Here is a 16,019-nt window from a genome sequence, read left to right on the forward strand (position 1 = left end):
CTACTGGTCGCAGATGTCAGAGAAGGTGAAGGACTTTTATCGCTCCTGTGTGACCTGCCAAGCCAGTGGCAAGGGAGGAGGCAAACCCAAGGCTCCCCTGATACCACTACCAGCGGTGGGGCAGCTTTAGAGAGGGTGGTGCATTGCTTGAGACCATTTGTAAAAGTGCAATCAGCTGCTTCAGAAGGAAGTGTCCGCGTGTAGGAGGCTGGACTGGCTTGTAGTGAGTACCAAGGGGTACTTGCACCTTGCACCAGGCCCAGTTATCCCTTATTAGTGTATAGGGTGTCTAGCAGCTTAGGGTGATAGATAATGGTAGCTTAGCAGAGCAGCTTAGGCTGAACTAGGAGACGTGTGAAGCTACTACAGTACCACTTAGTGTCATATGCACAATATCATAAGAAAACACAATACACAGTTATACTAAAAATAAAAGTACTTTATTTTTATGACAATATGCCAAAGTATCTTAGAGTGTACCCTCAGTGAGAGGATAGGAAATATACACAAGATATATATACACAATAGCAAAAATATGCAGTATAGTCTTAGAAAACAGTGCAAACAATGTATAGTTACAATAGGATGCAATGGGGAAACATAGGGATAGGGGAAACACAAACCATATACTCCAAAAGTGGAATGCGAACCACGAATGGACCCCAAACCTATGTGACCTTGTAGAGGGTCGCTGGGACTATTAGAAAATAGTGAGAGTTAGAAAAATAACCCTCCCCAAGACCCTGAAAAGTGAGTGCAAAGTGCACTAAAGTTCCCCTAAGGACAAAATAGTCGTGTTAGAGGAATAATGCAGGAAAGACACAAACCAGCAATGCAACAACTGTGGATTTCCAATCTAGGGTACCTGTGAAACAAGGGGACCAAGTCCAAAAGTCACAAGCAAGTCGGAGATGGGCAGATGCCCAGGAAATGCCAGCTGCGGGTGCAAAGAAGCTTCGACTGGGCAGAAGAAGCTGAGGTTTCTGCAGGAACGAAAAAGGGCTAGAGACTTCCCCTTTGGTGGACGGATCCCTCTCGCCTTGGAGAGTCGTGCAGAAGTGTTTTCCCGCCGGAAGGACGCTAACAAGCCTTGCTACACGCAAATTGTGCGTTTGGCGTTTTTGGACGCTGCTGGGGCCCAGGAGGGACCAGAAGGTCGCAAATTGGACCTGCAGAGAGAGGGGACGTCGAGCAAGACAAAGAGCCCTTACTGAAGCAGGTAGCTCCCGGAGAAGTGCCAGAAACAGGCACTACAAGGATGCGTGAAATGGTGCTCGCCGAAGTTGCACAAAGGAGTCCCACATCGCCGGAGACCAACTTAGAAAGTCGTGCAATGCAGGTTAGAGTGCCGTGGACCCAGGCTTGGCTGTGCACAAAGGATTTCCGCCGGAAGTGCACAGGGGCCGGAGTAGCTGCAAAGTTGCGGTTCCCAGCAATGCAGCCCAGCGAGGTGAGGCAAGGACTTACCTCCACCAAACTTGGGCTGAAGAGTCACTGGACTGTGGGGGTCACTTGGACAGCGTCGCTGGATTCGAGGGACCTCGCTCGTCGTGCTGAGAGGAGACCCAAGGGACCGGTAATGCAGCTTTTTGGTGCCTGCGGTTGCAGGGGGAAGATTCCGTCGACCCACTGGAGATTTCTTCGGAGCTCCTGGTGCAGAGAGGAGGCAGGCTACCCCCACAGCATGCACAAGCAGGAAAACAGTCGAGAAGGCGGCAGGATCAGCGTTACAGAGTTGCAGTAGTCGTCTTTGCTACTATGTTGCAGGTTTGCAGGCTTCCAGCGTGGTCAGCGGTCGTTTCCTTATCAGAAGGTGAAGAGAGAGATGCAGAGGAACTCGGCTGAGCTCATGCATTCGTTATCTAAAGTTTCCCCAGAGACAGAGACCCTAAATAGCCAGAAAAGAGGGTTTGGCTACCTAGGAGAGAGGAAAGGCTACTAACACCTGAAGGAGCCTATCAGCAGGAGTCTCTGACGTCACCTGGTGGCACTGGCCACTCAGAGCAGTCCAGTGTGCCAGCAGCACCTCTGTTTCCAAGATGGCAGAGGTCTGGAGCACACTGGAGGAGCTCTGGACACCTCCCAGGGGAGGTGCAGGTCAGGGGAGTGGTCACTCCCCTTTCCTTTGTCCAGTTTCGCGCCAGAGCAGGGGCTAAGGGGTCCCTGAACCGGTGTAGACTGGCTTATGCAGAATTGGGCACATCTGTGCCCAACAAAGCATTTCCAGAGGCTGGGGGAGGCTACTCCTCCCCTGCCTTCACACCATTTTCCAAAGGGAGAGGGTGTCACACCCTCTCTCAGAGGAAGTTCTTTGTTCTGCCATCCTGGGCCAGGCCTGGCTGGACCCCAGGAGGGCAGCTGCCTGTCTGAGGGGTTGGCAGCAGCAGAAGCTGCAGTGAAACCCCAGGAAGGGCCGTCTGGCAGTACCAGGGTCTGGGCTACAGACCACTGGGATCATGGAATTGTACCAACAATGCCAGGATGGCATAGAGGGGGCAATTCCATGATCATAGACATGTTACATGGCCATATTCGGAGTTACCATGGTGAAGCTACATATAGGTAGTGACCTATATGTAGTGCACGCGTGTAATGGTGTCCCCGCACTCACAAAGTTCAGTGAATTGGCTCTGAACAATGTGGGGGCACCTTGGCTAGTGCCAGGGTGCCCTCACACTAAGTAACTTTGCACCTAACCTTTACCAGGTAAAGGTTAGACATATAGGTGACTTATAAGTTACTTAAGTGCAGTGTAAAATGGCTGTGAAATAACGTGGACGTTATTTCACTCAGGCTGCAGTGGCAGGCCTGTGTAAGAATTGTCAGAGCTCCCTATGGGTGGCAAAAGAAATGCTGCAGCCCATAGGGATCTCCTGGAACCCCAATACCCTGGGTACCTCAGTACCATATACTAGGGAATTATAAGGGTGTTCCAGTAAGCCAATGTAAATTGGTAAAAATGGTCACTAACCTGTCAGTGACAATTTGGAAAGAAATGAGAGAGCATAACCACTGAGGTTCTGATTAGCAGAGCCTCAGTGAGACAGTTAGTCACTACACAGGTAACACATTCAGGCACACTTATGAGCACTGGGGCCCTGGGTTACCAGGGTCCCAGTGACACATACAACTAAAACAACATATATACAGTGAAAAATGGGGGTAACATGCCAGGCAAGATGGTACTTTCCTACACCGCGCTTGTGAGGTAACCAACCGAGAGGCAGTATCCAGAATAAAGTAATGGGGGCCACAAAAGTGGAGGTTAACCAAGATTAAAGTTCCGCATGAGCAGAAAAGTCTTGAGCTGTGTTCAAAAGCTAAAAGGATTTGGTTGGGAATAGAGATGATGCTGCAATTGTACCATTTACTACAGTATACTGCCTAGTGCAGCACTGTGGACAGTGTAGTATGGTGTACTGTGTAATGCAGTGTGCTATCTTGTGCAACAAGCCATCTGGTACACTGTAACATGTACTACAGTGTGCTGTTTGGTACAGCATTTTGTGAAATAGTGCTCTGTCTATTCTGTTGTGCTCTCTAGTGCTGTATGCTGCCTATAACCATGTGCTTTCTTGTATGGTGTATTCTCTAGTTGTAAGAAACTGTCCCCTTGTTTGCATTATCCCCCCACACTTTTTGCCTGATATCTGATGCCAACTTGACTAAGGGGGTCATTATGAGCCCCGGCGGACGGCATTAATATGGAGGAAAGTACTGCCAACAGGCTGGCAGCACTTTCCTCTATATTAAGACATTGGTGGTTTGGTTAAAGCCAAACCGCCAATGTACCATATCGATCTCCCACGAGGGTAACGGCGGCTGGGCTGGAGACCCCCACCCCCCTTCCTCTCCACACCCCCCAGTGCATACACGCACCTTTCTTCACACATGCACACATGCATACACACACTCATTCTCACATTCATCCATGTATGCATACATCCATTCACACACACATCCACACAAACTGACCCACATACAGGCACACACGCATTCACACAACATAACATACACGCACACACACACACATAGAACACGCAACACACACCCGCATGCACACACGCACAGATGTACACACACACCCCCACACACACACTGAGAAAATGTACATAAACTTAATCATACACCATAGCTGCTAGGCATCTGTTTATCTTTATTATGTTGCCATGAGCTCGACAAACCTCCTGAACTTTGATGAATGACATTGTGTTCACAGCCTTGGGTTGCAATCTGCTTATCGCTGTAATTTACTTGTTCTAACCGTAGTTCCAAGAATGTTTGTGCTTAATCAGTAACTGCCAGAACAGGTTCGTACAGGTTGTTGCCACCTCCTGCCAGCTGCATCTGTACCTTCTCCCACCACACGTGTATCCCTGAAATATTCTGAAGGCCGCAGAGGACCTTGAATACGCTAGGGGTGGAGTTGTCCTCTGACTAAGCAGTTTTGTGTGTATATAAGGTTGAGTGCCCCAGAGTGAAGGGGCAGCCTCCGTAGGATAGTCACTTGACTGTCCTGGGACTCTGTATTAGCTCGAGCTATAATCCATGTAATAAACCCCCTCCCCTGTCGGAGCACCTGACTTACCTGTTGTGAAGGGGTCCTCCTGCAGGAGATGGGACGGGGCACTGCTGCCAGCAGCAGCGTCCGCCAGCAGAACACCGCCAGGCCGCATCATGGGTCATGATCAGTCTATAGGGCGGAGCCGCAACGACGGTCTTTTGGCAGCCGTCGCGGCGGCGGTAGGCGGTTTTTACTGCCAGGGTTGTAATGTGCCCCTAAGTGTGTACTGGGATCCCGCTAACCAGGCCCCAGCACCTGTGTTCTTTCCCTAAACCTGTACCATTGTTCCACAATTGGCACACCCCTGGCCCACAGCTAAATCCCTTGTAAAAGGTAGCAGTGATACCAAGGGCTCTGTGACCAGGGAGGGTCCCTAAGGGTTGCAGCATGTATTGTGCCACCCTAAGGGACCCCTCACAAAATACATGCGCACTGCCAATGCAACTTGTGTGTGCTGGTGGGAAGGAAAAGGTAAAGTTGACATGGCATCCCCCTCAGGATGCCATGCCCACAAATCACTTCCTGTGGCATAGGTAAGTCAGCCCCCTAGCATGCCTCACAGCCCTAAGGCAGGGTGCACTATCCTACAGGTGAGGGCATAGGAGCAGGAGCAATGTGCCCCTACAGTGTTTAAGTCCATTTTAGACATTGTAAGTGCAATGTGCCATACTGAGAATATGGACTGGGAGTTTGTCATAACGAACTCCACAGCTCCATAATGGCTTCACTGAAGTATGGGAAGTTTGGTATCAAACTTCTCAGCACATTAAACGCACACTGATGCCAGTATTGGATTTATTTAAAAATGCACCCAGAGGGCATCTTAGAGATGCCCCCTTTATTTTACCCAATCCGTTAGTGCAGGACTGACTGGTCTGTGCCAGCCTGCCACTAAGAGACAAGTTTCTGACCCCATGGGGTGAGGGCCTTTTCTGCTTTCTGAGGCCAGAAACAAAGGCTGCACTGAGTGGAGGTGCTTCACACTCCCCCCGCAGAAACTGTAACACTTGGCTGTGAGCATCAAAGGCTCAGGCCTCCTGGTACAATGTCCCAGGGCACTCCAGCCAGTGGAGATGCCCGCCCCTGGAGAAAGCCCCACGTTTGGCGGCAAATTCGGAAGGAAACTTAGGAAAAACAAGGAGGAGTGACCACTTCAGCTGGGACCACCCCTAAGCAGCCCAGAGCTGAAGTGACCCTCGTGCTGCAGAATCCTCCATGTTGGTTTAGAGGGAAGGGACCAATAGGGTAAGGTCTGTGTCCCCCTCCCCAAAGGGAGTGGACACCAGAAGGATGTAGTCACCATCAGATACAGTAGCTACTGGCTTCTGCCCTCTGACCCCTGTAACGCCCCTAAATCAAGGATTGAAGTGTTCCCCTGAACCTAGCTCGTCAGATTCCTGGCAACCTCACTAGAAGAAAGAAGAAGGGTTGCTAACCTGACCCCCAGCAGAGAGGACTGAAGACGCAAACTGACTTGGACCCAGCCCTACCGGCCTGTCTCCAGCTTCTAATGCCCTGCTAAAAGAAGGTGACGCATCCTACAGGACCAGAAACCTCAGAAAAGCGTCCAAAGGACTGCCTGCACCCCTGAGGACCAAGAACACCCATGCACAGAGGTTCTGTCCAAGAAGAACTTCCAACTAAGGACTCCAGAACCGCCCCGGATCCTACCCATTCCGCACCCAACTACCACAGCCCGTGTCCAGGTGGCCTAACTGACTAAAGCTGGTCCCCAGGCGATTCTGAGCAACTCCCCACCCACCCTGGGTTGACCCCTCCTGTTCAACATGGCGACATCTGCAGCCTGAATCCAGAGGACCTCCCCTGACCACGAAGGATCCGGACGAAGATACCTGACGCCAAAGGTACCCCTGCACCCGCAGCGCCCTGGCCTTGGGACATTTGGCCACCGATCCAACAACATCCAGCAGGCTGCCCTCCTCCTTGTCCAGTTGGTGGTTTTCTGTAACCGACCCCCTGGACTTCACCTGCAGCATCTTTGTGACCTCCGGCGTCCCCCCCATAGGAAAGCAGTGGGAGCCTGACGCTGTGTTTGCACCCTGCATCCAGCTGCCCCTGCGCTTCTGAGGGTGTGTGTTTGGTGCTGACCTGTGCCCCCTCGGTGCTCTTCTAAACCCCCCAGGTCTGTCCTCCTAAGACACGGGTACTTACTTGCAAGCAGGCCTGATTCTGAGTGCCCCCTTCTCCATAGGAGCACATGTTAAATTAACTTCAACTTTGACCTCTGCACCTGACTGACCCGCGTTTTTGGTGAAGGGTGTTTGGGGTTAAATTGAACCCCAGCCTGTGGACATCCTAACCCCTGGAGACTGGAACCACAAGGTTCAAATTGCAGGTAAGTAAGTTTGCAAGTAAGTATCTAACATATCTATCAATACCACTTTGTTTAGAATTGGCATGTTATACGATTTTCAAACAAATAGCAATAATCTGTTTTAAAAGTTGACACACGGCAATGTTCAGAACAGTTTTATGGGGAAAGAAAGTTTAGCACAGTTACAACGGAAGTACAGGACTCAGTTCCAGTCTCCAGTTACCTACAACTTGAATCTTGAGGTTCTAGAAATAAAGTAACAAAATATATTTTTGCTATATAAAAACCATTGGACTGGAGTTAGTCATTGAGTGTGTGCTTCATTTACTGCCTGTGAGTGAACAACATATGCTTCACACTACTACTCTCTGATAAGCCTAACTGCTCGACCACAAAAGAGAGCATTGGTATGATCTACTTTAGCCTCTGTTAAGGAACCCCTGGACTCTGTGCACACTATGGGTCATTATGACCCTGGTGGTCCTGCCTCACCGCGCCATCGGTCGCGCCCAGACTGCCAACAGCAGGACCTCCAAATTATGGCTGCGGCAGTGAACTGGCTGCATCGCAGCCAACTCACCACCTGTACCGCCAGGGGGTGGGCCGCCTGGCCAAAGGTTGACCACCTTCGGCATGGCCGTCCACCTAACACCGCCCGTGGTATTTTGAGTATCCTTACCACGAGGGATTCCGTGGCAGCAGCCCTGCCACGAAGTCCCTTGGGGTAAGGCTACTGGTGGCAGGAATCCTCATTCTTGTCGCCACTACAGGACTCCCAACCCCCCTTCCATGTAGGAGCCACCCTCATCTGACCCCATCAGGAGCTCACCCCATCCCCGTACTCAACCCTGATCCACATATGCCCCCCATCCCCCTGATCCCCGTACTCACCCCCGATCCACGTACCTACCCCCGCTCCCCCGATCCATGAATGCACACGCCACACATACATACATACACACACAAATCCAGCTCACTCATTCACACACACATGGCCACAACACTCCCCCCACCACCCCGCATACACGCATTCCCATAAGCACACAGACACTTACACACACACAACACCCCCACATCCACCAAATTCACACACACACACACCCATTCTCGCACACAACACTCAACGCCCCCTCCTCTCCTGTCAGACAATCACCTTACCTGGTGGTGGTCGTCCGGGAGGGAACAGGGACCATGGCGCTTGCTCCGCCACCAGCACCCCTCCCACACAACACAGCCACGCGTTTACAATGTTGTAATACGGCTGGTGGTGTTGGCAAGCTCCACTAGACCGCCAACCACCAGTATGGCTGCTGGCGACTTTCCACCCAGTATGTGGCCGGGAGAAGCCAGCTGTCATATTATGGTGGTCATGATGTGGGCGCGACTTCGGCGGTCTACCAAAAACACCACCAAAGTCATAATGAGGGTAATGCACAGTATAGTGTGCTCCTTCCGGGTAGGTGCTGTGTAGTGCAGTGTATTGTACAGTACAGTGTGCTCCTTCCAGGTAGGTGCTGTGTAATGCAGTGTATATTACCGTGTGCTCCTTCCAGGTAGGAGCTGTTAGTGCAGTGTACTGTACAGTACAGTGTGGTCCTTCCAGATTCTACAGTGTGGTCCTTTCAGATAGGTGCTGTATAGTGCACTGTATTGTACAGTACAGTGTGCTACTTCCTGGAAGGTGATGTATAGTGCTGTGGAGTGCATAGTACAGTGTGCTCCTTCCAGATAGGTGCTGTGTAGTGCAGGGTAATGTACAGAACAGTGTGCTCCTTTCACATAGGTGCTGTGTAGTGCAGTGTATTGTACAGTACTGTCTGCTCCTTCTAGGTAGCTGCTGTGTGGTGCAGTGTATTCTACAGTACAGTGTGCCCCTTCTATAGTGCAGTGTACAGTACAGTGTTCTTCTTCCAGGTAGATGCAGTGCAGTGTAGTATACATTACAGTGTGCTCCTTCCGTGTAGGTGCTGTGCAGTGCAGAGTATTGTACTGTGTGCTCTTTACAGGTATGTACAGTTGAGTGCAGTTTATTGTACTACGTGTTCCTTCCAGGTAGGTGCTGTGTAGTGAAGTGTTTTGTACAGTACAGTATGTCCCTTCCAGGTAGGTGATGTTAGTGCAGTTTATTATACAGTACACTGTGCACCTTCCAGGTAGGTGTTGTGTAGTGCAGTGTATTGTATAGTCGGATCCTTCCAGGTAGAAGCTGTGCAGCGCAATTTATTGTACTGTGAACTCCCTACAGGTAGGTGCAGTGCAGTGTATTGTACAGTACAGTGTGCTCCTTCTAGGTAGGGGCTGTGTAGTGCAGTGTATTCTACAGTGTGGTCCTTCCAGGTAGGTGCTTTCTAGTGTAGTGTATTCTGCAGTACAATGTGCTCCTTGCAGGTAGGTGCTGTATAGTGTTGTGTAATGCACAGTACAGTGTGCTCCTTCTAGGTAGGTGCTGTATAGTGCTGTGTAATACACAGTACAGTGTGCTCCTTCCAGGTAGGTGCTGTATAGTGCAGGGTAATGCACAGTACAGTGTGTTCCTTCCAGGTAGGTGCTGTGTAGTGCAATGGATTGTGTAGTCTGCTCCTTCCAGGTAGAAGCTGTGTAGTGCAGTGTATTGTACTGTGTGCTCCCTCCAGGGGGGTGAGGTGTAGTGCAGTGTATTGTATAGAACAGTGTTCTCCTTCCAGGTAGGTGCTGTGTAATGCAGTGTATTATAGAGAACAGTGTGCTCCTTACCAGGTAGGTGCTGTAAGGCCAGTGTATTGTGCAGTACAGTCTGCTCCTTCCAGGTAGGTCTGGTGTAGTGCAGTGTATTGTACAATACAGTGTACTCCTTCCACGTAGCTGCTGTGCAGTGCAGTGTATTCTACAGTGTGCTCCTTCCAGGTAGGTGCTGTGTAGTGCAGTGTATTGCACAGTACAGTATGCCCCTTCCAGGTAGGTGTTGTTAGTGCAGTGTATTGTACAGTACGCTGTGCTCCTTCCAGGTAGGTGCTGTGTAGTGCAGTATATTGCTCAGTGTGCTCTTTACAGGTAGGTGCTGTATAGTGAAGTTTATTGTACTATGTGTTCCTTCGAGGAAGGGACTGTGTAGTGGAGGGTACTATACAGTGCAGTCGGCTTCTTCTAGGTAGGTGCTGTGTAGTGCAGTGTATTGCTCAGTGTACTTTTTACATGGAGGTGCAGTATAGTGCAGTTTATTGTACTGTGTGTTCCTTGCAGGTCGATGCTGTGTGGTACAGTGTATTGTACAGTACAGTGTGCTCCTTTCAGGTAGGTGCTGTGTAATGCAGTGTATTCTACAGTGTGTTCATTCCAGGTAGGTGCTGTTAGTGTACTGTATTGTACAGCACAGTGTGCTCCTTCCAGGTAGGTGTTGCGTAGTGCAGTATATTCTACAGTGTGGTTCTTCCAGGTAGGTGCTGTCTAGTGTAGTGTATTTTACAGTACAGTGTGCTCATTCCAGGTAGGTGCTGTATAGTGCTGTGCAATGCACAGTACAGTGCGCTTCTTCCAGGTAGGTGCTGTATAGTGCTGTGTAATAGACAGTACAGTGTGCTCCTTCCAAGTAGGTGCTGTGTAGTGCAGTGCATTGTATAGTCTGCTCCTTCGAGGTAGAAGCTCTGTAATGCAGTGCATTGTACTGTGTGCTCCCTCCAGGTAGGTGAGGTGTAGGGCAGTGTATTCTACAGTACAGTGTGCTCTTTCCAGTTAGGTGCTGTGTAGTGCAGTGTATTGAACAGTAGTCTCTGCTCCTTCCAGGTAAGTCCTGTGTGGTGCAGTGCATTCTACTGTACAGTGTGCTCCTTCTATAGTGCAGTGTATTGTACACTGAGCTCCTTCTAGATTTCTGCTGTTTAGGCAGTGCATTGTACAGTACAGTATTCTTCTTCCAGGGAGGTGCGGTGCTGTACAGTGTATTATACAGTACAGTGTGCTCCTTCCAGGTAGGTGCTGTGTAGTACAGTATATTGTACAGTAGAGTGTGCTCCTTCCGGTTAGGTGCTGTGTAGTGTAGTTTATTGTACTGTGTGCTCTTTACAGGTAGGTGCAGTACAGTGCAGTTTATTTGTGCTATGTGTTGCTTCTAGGTAGCTGCTGTGTAGTATATTGTACAGTACAGTATGTTTCTTCCAGGTAGGTGCTGTTAGTGCATTGCATTGTACAGTGCAGTGTGTTCCTTCCAGGTAGGTGCTGTGTAGTGCAGTGTATTCTACAGTGTGGTCCATCCATGTAGGTGCTGTGCAGTGTAGTGTATTGTACAGTACAGTGTGCTCCTTCCAGGTGGGTGCTGTATACTGCAGTGTAATGTACAGTGTGGTCCTTCCAGGTAGGTGCTGTCTAGTGTAGTGTATTCTACAATACAATGTGCTCCTTCCAGGTAGGTGCTGTATCGTGATGTGTAATGCACAGTATAGTGTGCTAATTCCAGGTAGGTGCTGTATAGTGCTGTGTAATGCACAGTACAGTGTGCTCCTTCCAGGTAGGTGCTGTGAAATGCATTGTATTGTACAGTACAGTGTGCTCCTTCCAGGTAGCTGCTGTGTAGTAGTCTATTGTACATTTGAGTGTGCTCCTTCCAGTTAGGTGCTGTGTGGTTGTGAGAAGGTAGCCTCTTTCTAGCCTTGTTACCCCCACTTTTGGCCTGTTTGTGAGTGTATGTCAGGGTGTTTGTCACTGTTTTCACTGTCTCACTGGGATCCTGATAGCCAGGCCCCAGTGCTCATAGTGAAAACACTATGTTTTCAGTATGTTTGTTATGTGTCACTGGGATCCTGCTGGTCAGGACCCCAGTGCTCATAGGTTTGTGGCCTATATGTATGTGTCACTGGGACCCTGTCACACAGGGCCCCAGTGCTCATAGGTGTGCATGTATATGTTCCCTGTGTGGTGCCTAACTGTCTCACTGAGGCTCTGCTAACCAGAACCTCAGTGGTTATGCTCTCTCATTACTTTCAAATTGTCACTAACAGGCTAGTGACCAATTTTTACCAATTTACATTGGCTTACTGGAACACCCTTATAATTCCCTAGTATATGGTACTGAGGTACCCAGGGTATTGGGGTTCCAGGAGATCCCTATGGGCTGCAGCATTTCTTTTGCCACCCATAGGGAGCTCTGACAATTCTTACACAGGCCTGCCACTGCAGCCTGAGTGAAATAACGTCCACGTTATTTCACAGCCATTTTACACTGCACTTAAGTAACTTATAAGTCACCTATATGTCTAACCTTTACCTGGTAAAGGTTAGGTGCAAAGTTACTTAGTGTGAGGGCACCCTGGCACTAGCCAAGGTGCCCCCACATTGTTCAGAGCCAATTCACTGAACTTTGTGAGTGCGGGGACACCATTACACGCGTGCACTACATATAGGTCACTACCTATATGTAGCTTCACCATGGTAACTCCGAATATGGCCATGTAACATGTCTATGATCATGGAATTGCCCCCTCTATGCCATCCTGGCATTGTTGGTACAATTCCATGATCCCAGTAGTCTGTAGCACAGACCCTGGTACTGCCAGACTGCCCTTCCTGGGGTTTCACTGCAGCTGCTGCTGCTGCCAACCCCTCAGACAGGCATCTGCCCTCCTGGGGTCCAGCCAGGCCTGGCCCAGGATGGCAGAACAAAGAACTTCCTCTGAGAGAGGGTGTGACACCCTCTCCCTTTGGAAAATGGTGTGAAGGCAGGGGAGGAGTAGCCTCCCCCAGCCTCTGGAAATGCTTTGTTGGACACAGAGGTGCCGAATTCTGCATAAGCCAGTCTACACCGGTTCAGGGACCCCTTAGCCCCCTGCTCTGGCGCGAAACTGGACAAAGGAAAGGGGAGTGACCACTCCCCTGACCTGCACCTCCCCTGGGAGGTGTCCAGAGCTCCTCCAGTGTGCTCCAGACCTCTGCCATCTTGGAAACAGAGGTGCTGCTGGCACACTGGACTGCTCTGAGTGGCCAGTGCCACCAGGTGACGTCAGAGACTCCTTGTGATAGGCTCCTTCAGGTGTTAGTAGCCTTTCCTCTCTCCTAGGTAGCCAAACCCTCTTTTCTGGCTATTTAGGGTCTCTGTCTCTGGGGAAACTTTAGATAACGAATGCATGAGCTCAGCCGAGTTCCTCTGCATCTCCCTCTTCACCTTCTGATAAGGAATCGACCGCTGACCGCGCTGGAAGCCTGCAAACCTGCAACATAGTAGCAAAGACGACTACTGCAACTCTGTAACGCTGATCCTGCCGCCTTCTCGACTGTTTTCCTGCTTGTGCATGCTGTGGGGGTAGTCTGCCTCCTCTCTGCACCAGAAGCTCCGAAGAAATCTCCCGTGGGTCGACGGAATCTTCCCCCTGCAACCGCAGGCACCAAAAAGCTGCATTACCGGTCCCTTGGGTCTCCTCTCAGCACGACGAGCGAGGTCCCTCGAATCCAGCGACACCGTCCAAGTGACCCCCACAGTCCAGTGACTCTTCAGCCCGAGTTTGGTGGAGGTAAGTCCTTGCCTCACCTCGCTGGGCTGCATTGCTGGGAACCACGACTTTGCAAGCTACTCCGGCCCCTGTGCACTTCCGGCGGAAATCCTTCGTGCACAGCCAAGCCTGGGTCCACGGCACTCTAACCTGCATTGCACGACTTTCTAAGTTGGTCTCCGGCGACGTGGGACTCCTTTGTGCAACTTCGGCGAGCACCGTTTCACGCATCCTCGTAGTGCCTGTTTCTGGCACTTCTCCGGGTGCTACCTGCTTCAGTGAGGGCTCGTTTTTTTGCTCGACGTCCCCTCTCTCTGCAGGTCCAATTTGCGACCTCCTGGTCCCTCCTGGGCCCCAGCAGCGTCCAAAAACGCCAAACACACGATTTGCGTGTAGCAAGGCTTGTTGGCGTTCATGCGGCGGGAAAACACTTCTGCACGACTCTCCAAGGCGTGGGGGATCCATCCTCCAAAGGAGAAGTCTCTAGCCCTTGTCGTTCCTGCAGTATTCACAGTTCTTCAGCCTAGTAAGAGCTTCTTTGCACCAACCGCTGGCATTTCTTGGGCATCTGCCCATCTCCGAGTGGCTTGTAACTTTTGGACTTGGTCCCCTTGTTCCACAGGTACCCTCAGTCAGGAATCCATCGTTGTTGCATTGCTGATTTGTGTTTTCCTTGCATTTTCCCTCTAACACGACTATTTTGTCCTTAGGGGAACTTTAGTGCACTTTGCACTCACTTTTCAGGGTCTTGGGGAGGGTTATCTTTCTAACTCTCACTATTTTCTAATAGTCCCAGCGACCCTCTACAAGGTCACATAGGTTTGGGGTCCATTCGTGGTTCGCATTCCACTTTTGGAGTATATGGTTTGTGTTGCCCCTATCCCTATGTTTCCCCATTGCATCCTATTGTAACTATACATTGTTTGCACTGTTTTCTAAGACTATACTGCATATTTTTGCTATTGTGTATATATATCTTGTGTATATTTTCTATCCTCTCACTGAGGGTACACTCTAAGATACTTTGGCATATTGTCATAAAAATAAAGTACCTTTATTTTTAGTATAACTGTGTATTGTGTTTTCTTATGATATTGTGCATATGACACTAAGTGGTACTGTAGTAGCTTCACACGTCTCCTAGTTCAGCCTAAGCTGCTCTGCTAAGCTACCATTATCTATCAGCCTAAGCTGCTAGACACCCTATACACTAATAAGGGATAACTGGGCCTGGTGCAAGGTGCAAGTACCCCTTGGTACTCACTACAAGCCAGTCCAGCCTCCTACAGTGGTGCAGTGTATTCTAAAGTACAGTGTGCTCCTTCTATAGTGCAGTGTATTGTACACTATGCTCCTTCCAGATTTCTGTTGTGTAGTGCAGTGCATTGAACAATACAGTGTTCTTCTTCCATGTAGGTGCAGTGCAGTGCAGTGTATTATACAGTACAGTGTGCTCCTTCCAGGTAGGTGTTGTGTAACACATTCTATTGTACAGTAGAGTGTGCTCCTTCAGGTTAGGTGCTGTGTAGTGCAGTATATTGCACTGTGTGCTCTTTACAGGTAGGTGCAGTATAGTGCAGCTTATTGTACTATGTGTTCCTTCCTGGCAGGGGTTGTGCTCCATCCAGGTAGCTGGAGTGTAGTGCAGTGTATTCTGCAGTGTGCTCCTTCCAGGTAGATGCTGTGTAGTGCAGTCCATTGTACCGTGTGCTCCTTCCAGGTAGTTGCGGTGTAGTGCAGTGTATTGTACAGTACGGTGTGTTCCTTCCAGAAGGTGCTGTGTAGTGCAGTGTATTGTACAGCACAGTGTGTTCCTAACCAGGAAGGTGCTGTTACGCCATTGTATTGTGCAGTACAGTGTACTCCTTCCATGTAGGTGTGGTGTAATGTAGTGTATTGTACATTACAGTGTGCTCCATCCAGATAATTGCTGTGTAGTGCAGTGTATTCTACAGTGTGGGCCTTCTATGTAGGTGCTGTGCAGTGTAGTGTATTGTACAGTACAGTGTGCTCCTTCCAGGTAGGTGCTGTATAATGAAGTGCAATGTACAGTGTGCTCTTTCCAGGTAGGTGCTGTGTAGTGCAGTGTATTGTGTAGTCTGCTCCTTCTAGGTAGAAGCAGTGTAGTGCTATGTATTGTACTGTGTGCTCCCTCCAGGTAGATGCGGAGCAGTGCAGTGTATTGTACATTACAGTGAGCTCCTTCCAGGTAGTTGCAGTGCAGTGCAGTGTATTCTACAGTGTGCTCCATCTAGGAAGGTGCTGTGTAGTGCAGTGTGTTGTACAGTACAGTATGCTCCTTCTAGGTAGGTGCTGTTAGTGCAGTGTATTGTACAGTACAGTGTGCTCCTTCCAGGTAGGTGATGTGTAGTGCAGTGTATTGCTCAGTGTACTCTTTACATGGAGATGCAGTATAGTGCAGTTTATTGTACTATGTGTTCCTTCCAGGTAGGTGTTGTGTAGTGCAATGTATTGTACAGAACAGTGTGCTCCTTCCAGGTAGGTGCAGTGTATTCTACAGTGTGTCCTTCCACATAGGTGTTGTATCGTGCAGTGTATTGTACAGTACTGTGTGCACACTGTAGGCAGGTGCTGTTTAGTGCAGTGTATTGTACAGTAAATCATGCTCCTTCCAGGTAGGTGCTATGTAGTACAGTGAATTGTG

This window comes from Pleurodeles waltl, chromosome 2_2 (assembly GCF_031143425.1).
Source record: "Pleurodeles waltl isolate 20211129_DDA chromosome 2_2, aPleWal1.hap1.20221129, whole genome shotgun sequence".
NCBI classification, from domain to species: domain Eukaryota; kingdom Metazoa; phylum Chordata; class Amphibia; order Caudata; family Salamandridae; genus Pleurodeles; species Pleurodeles waltl.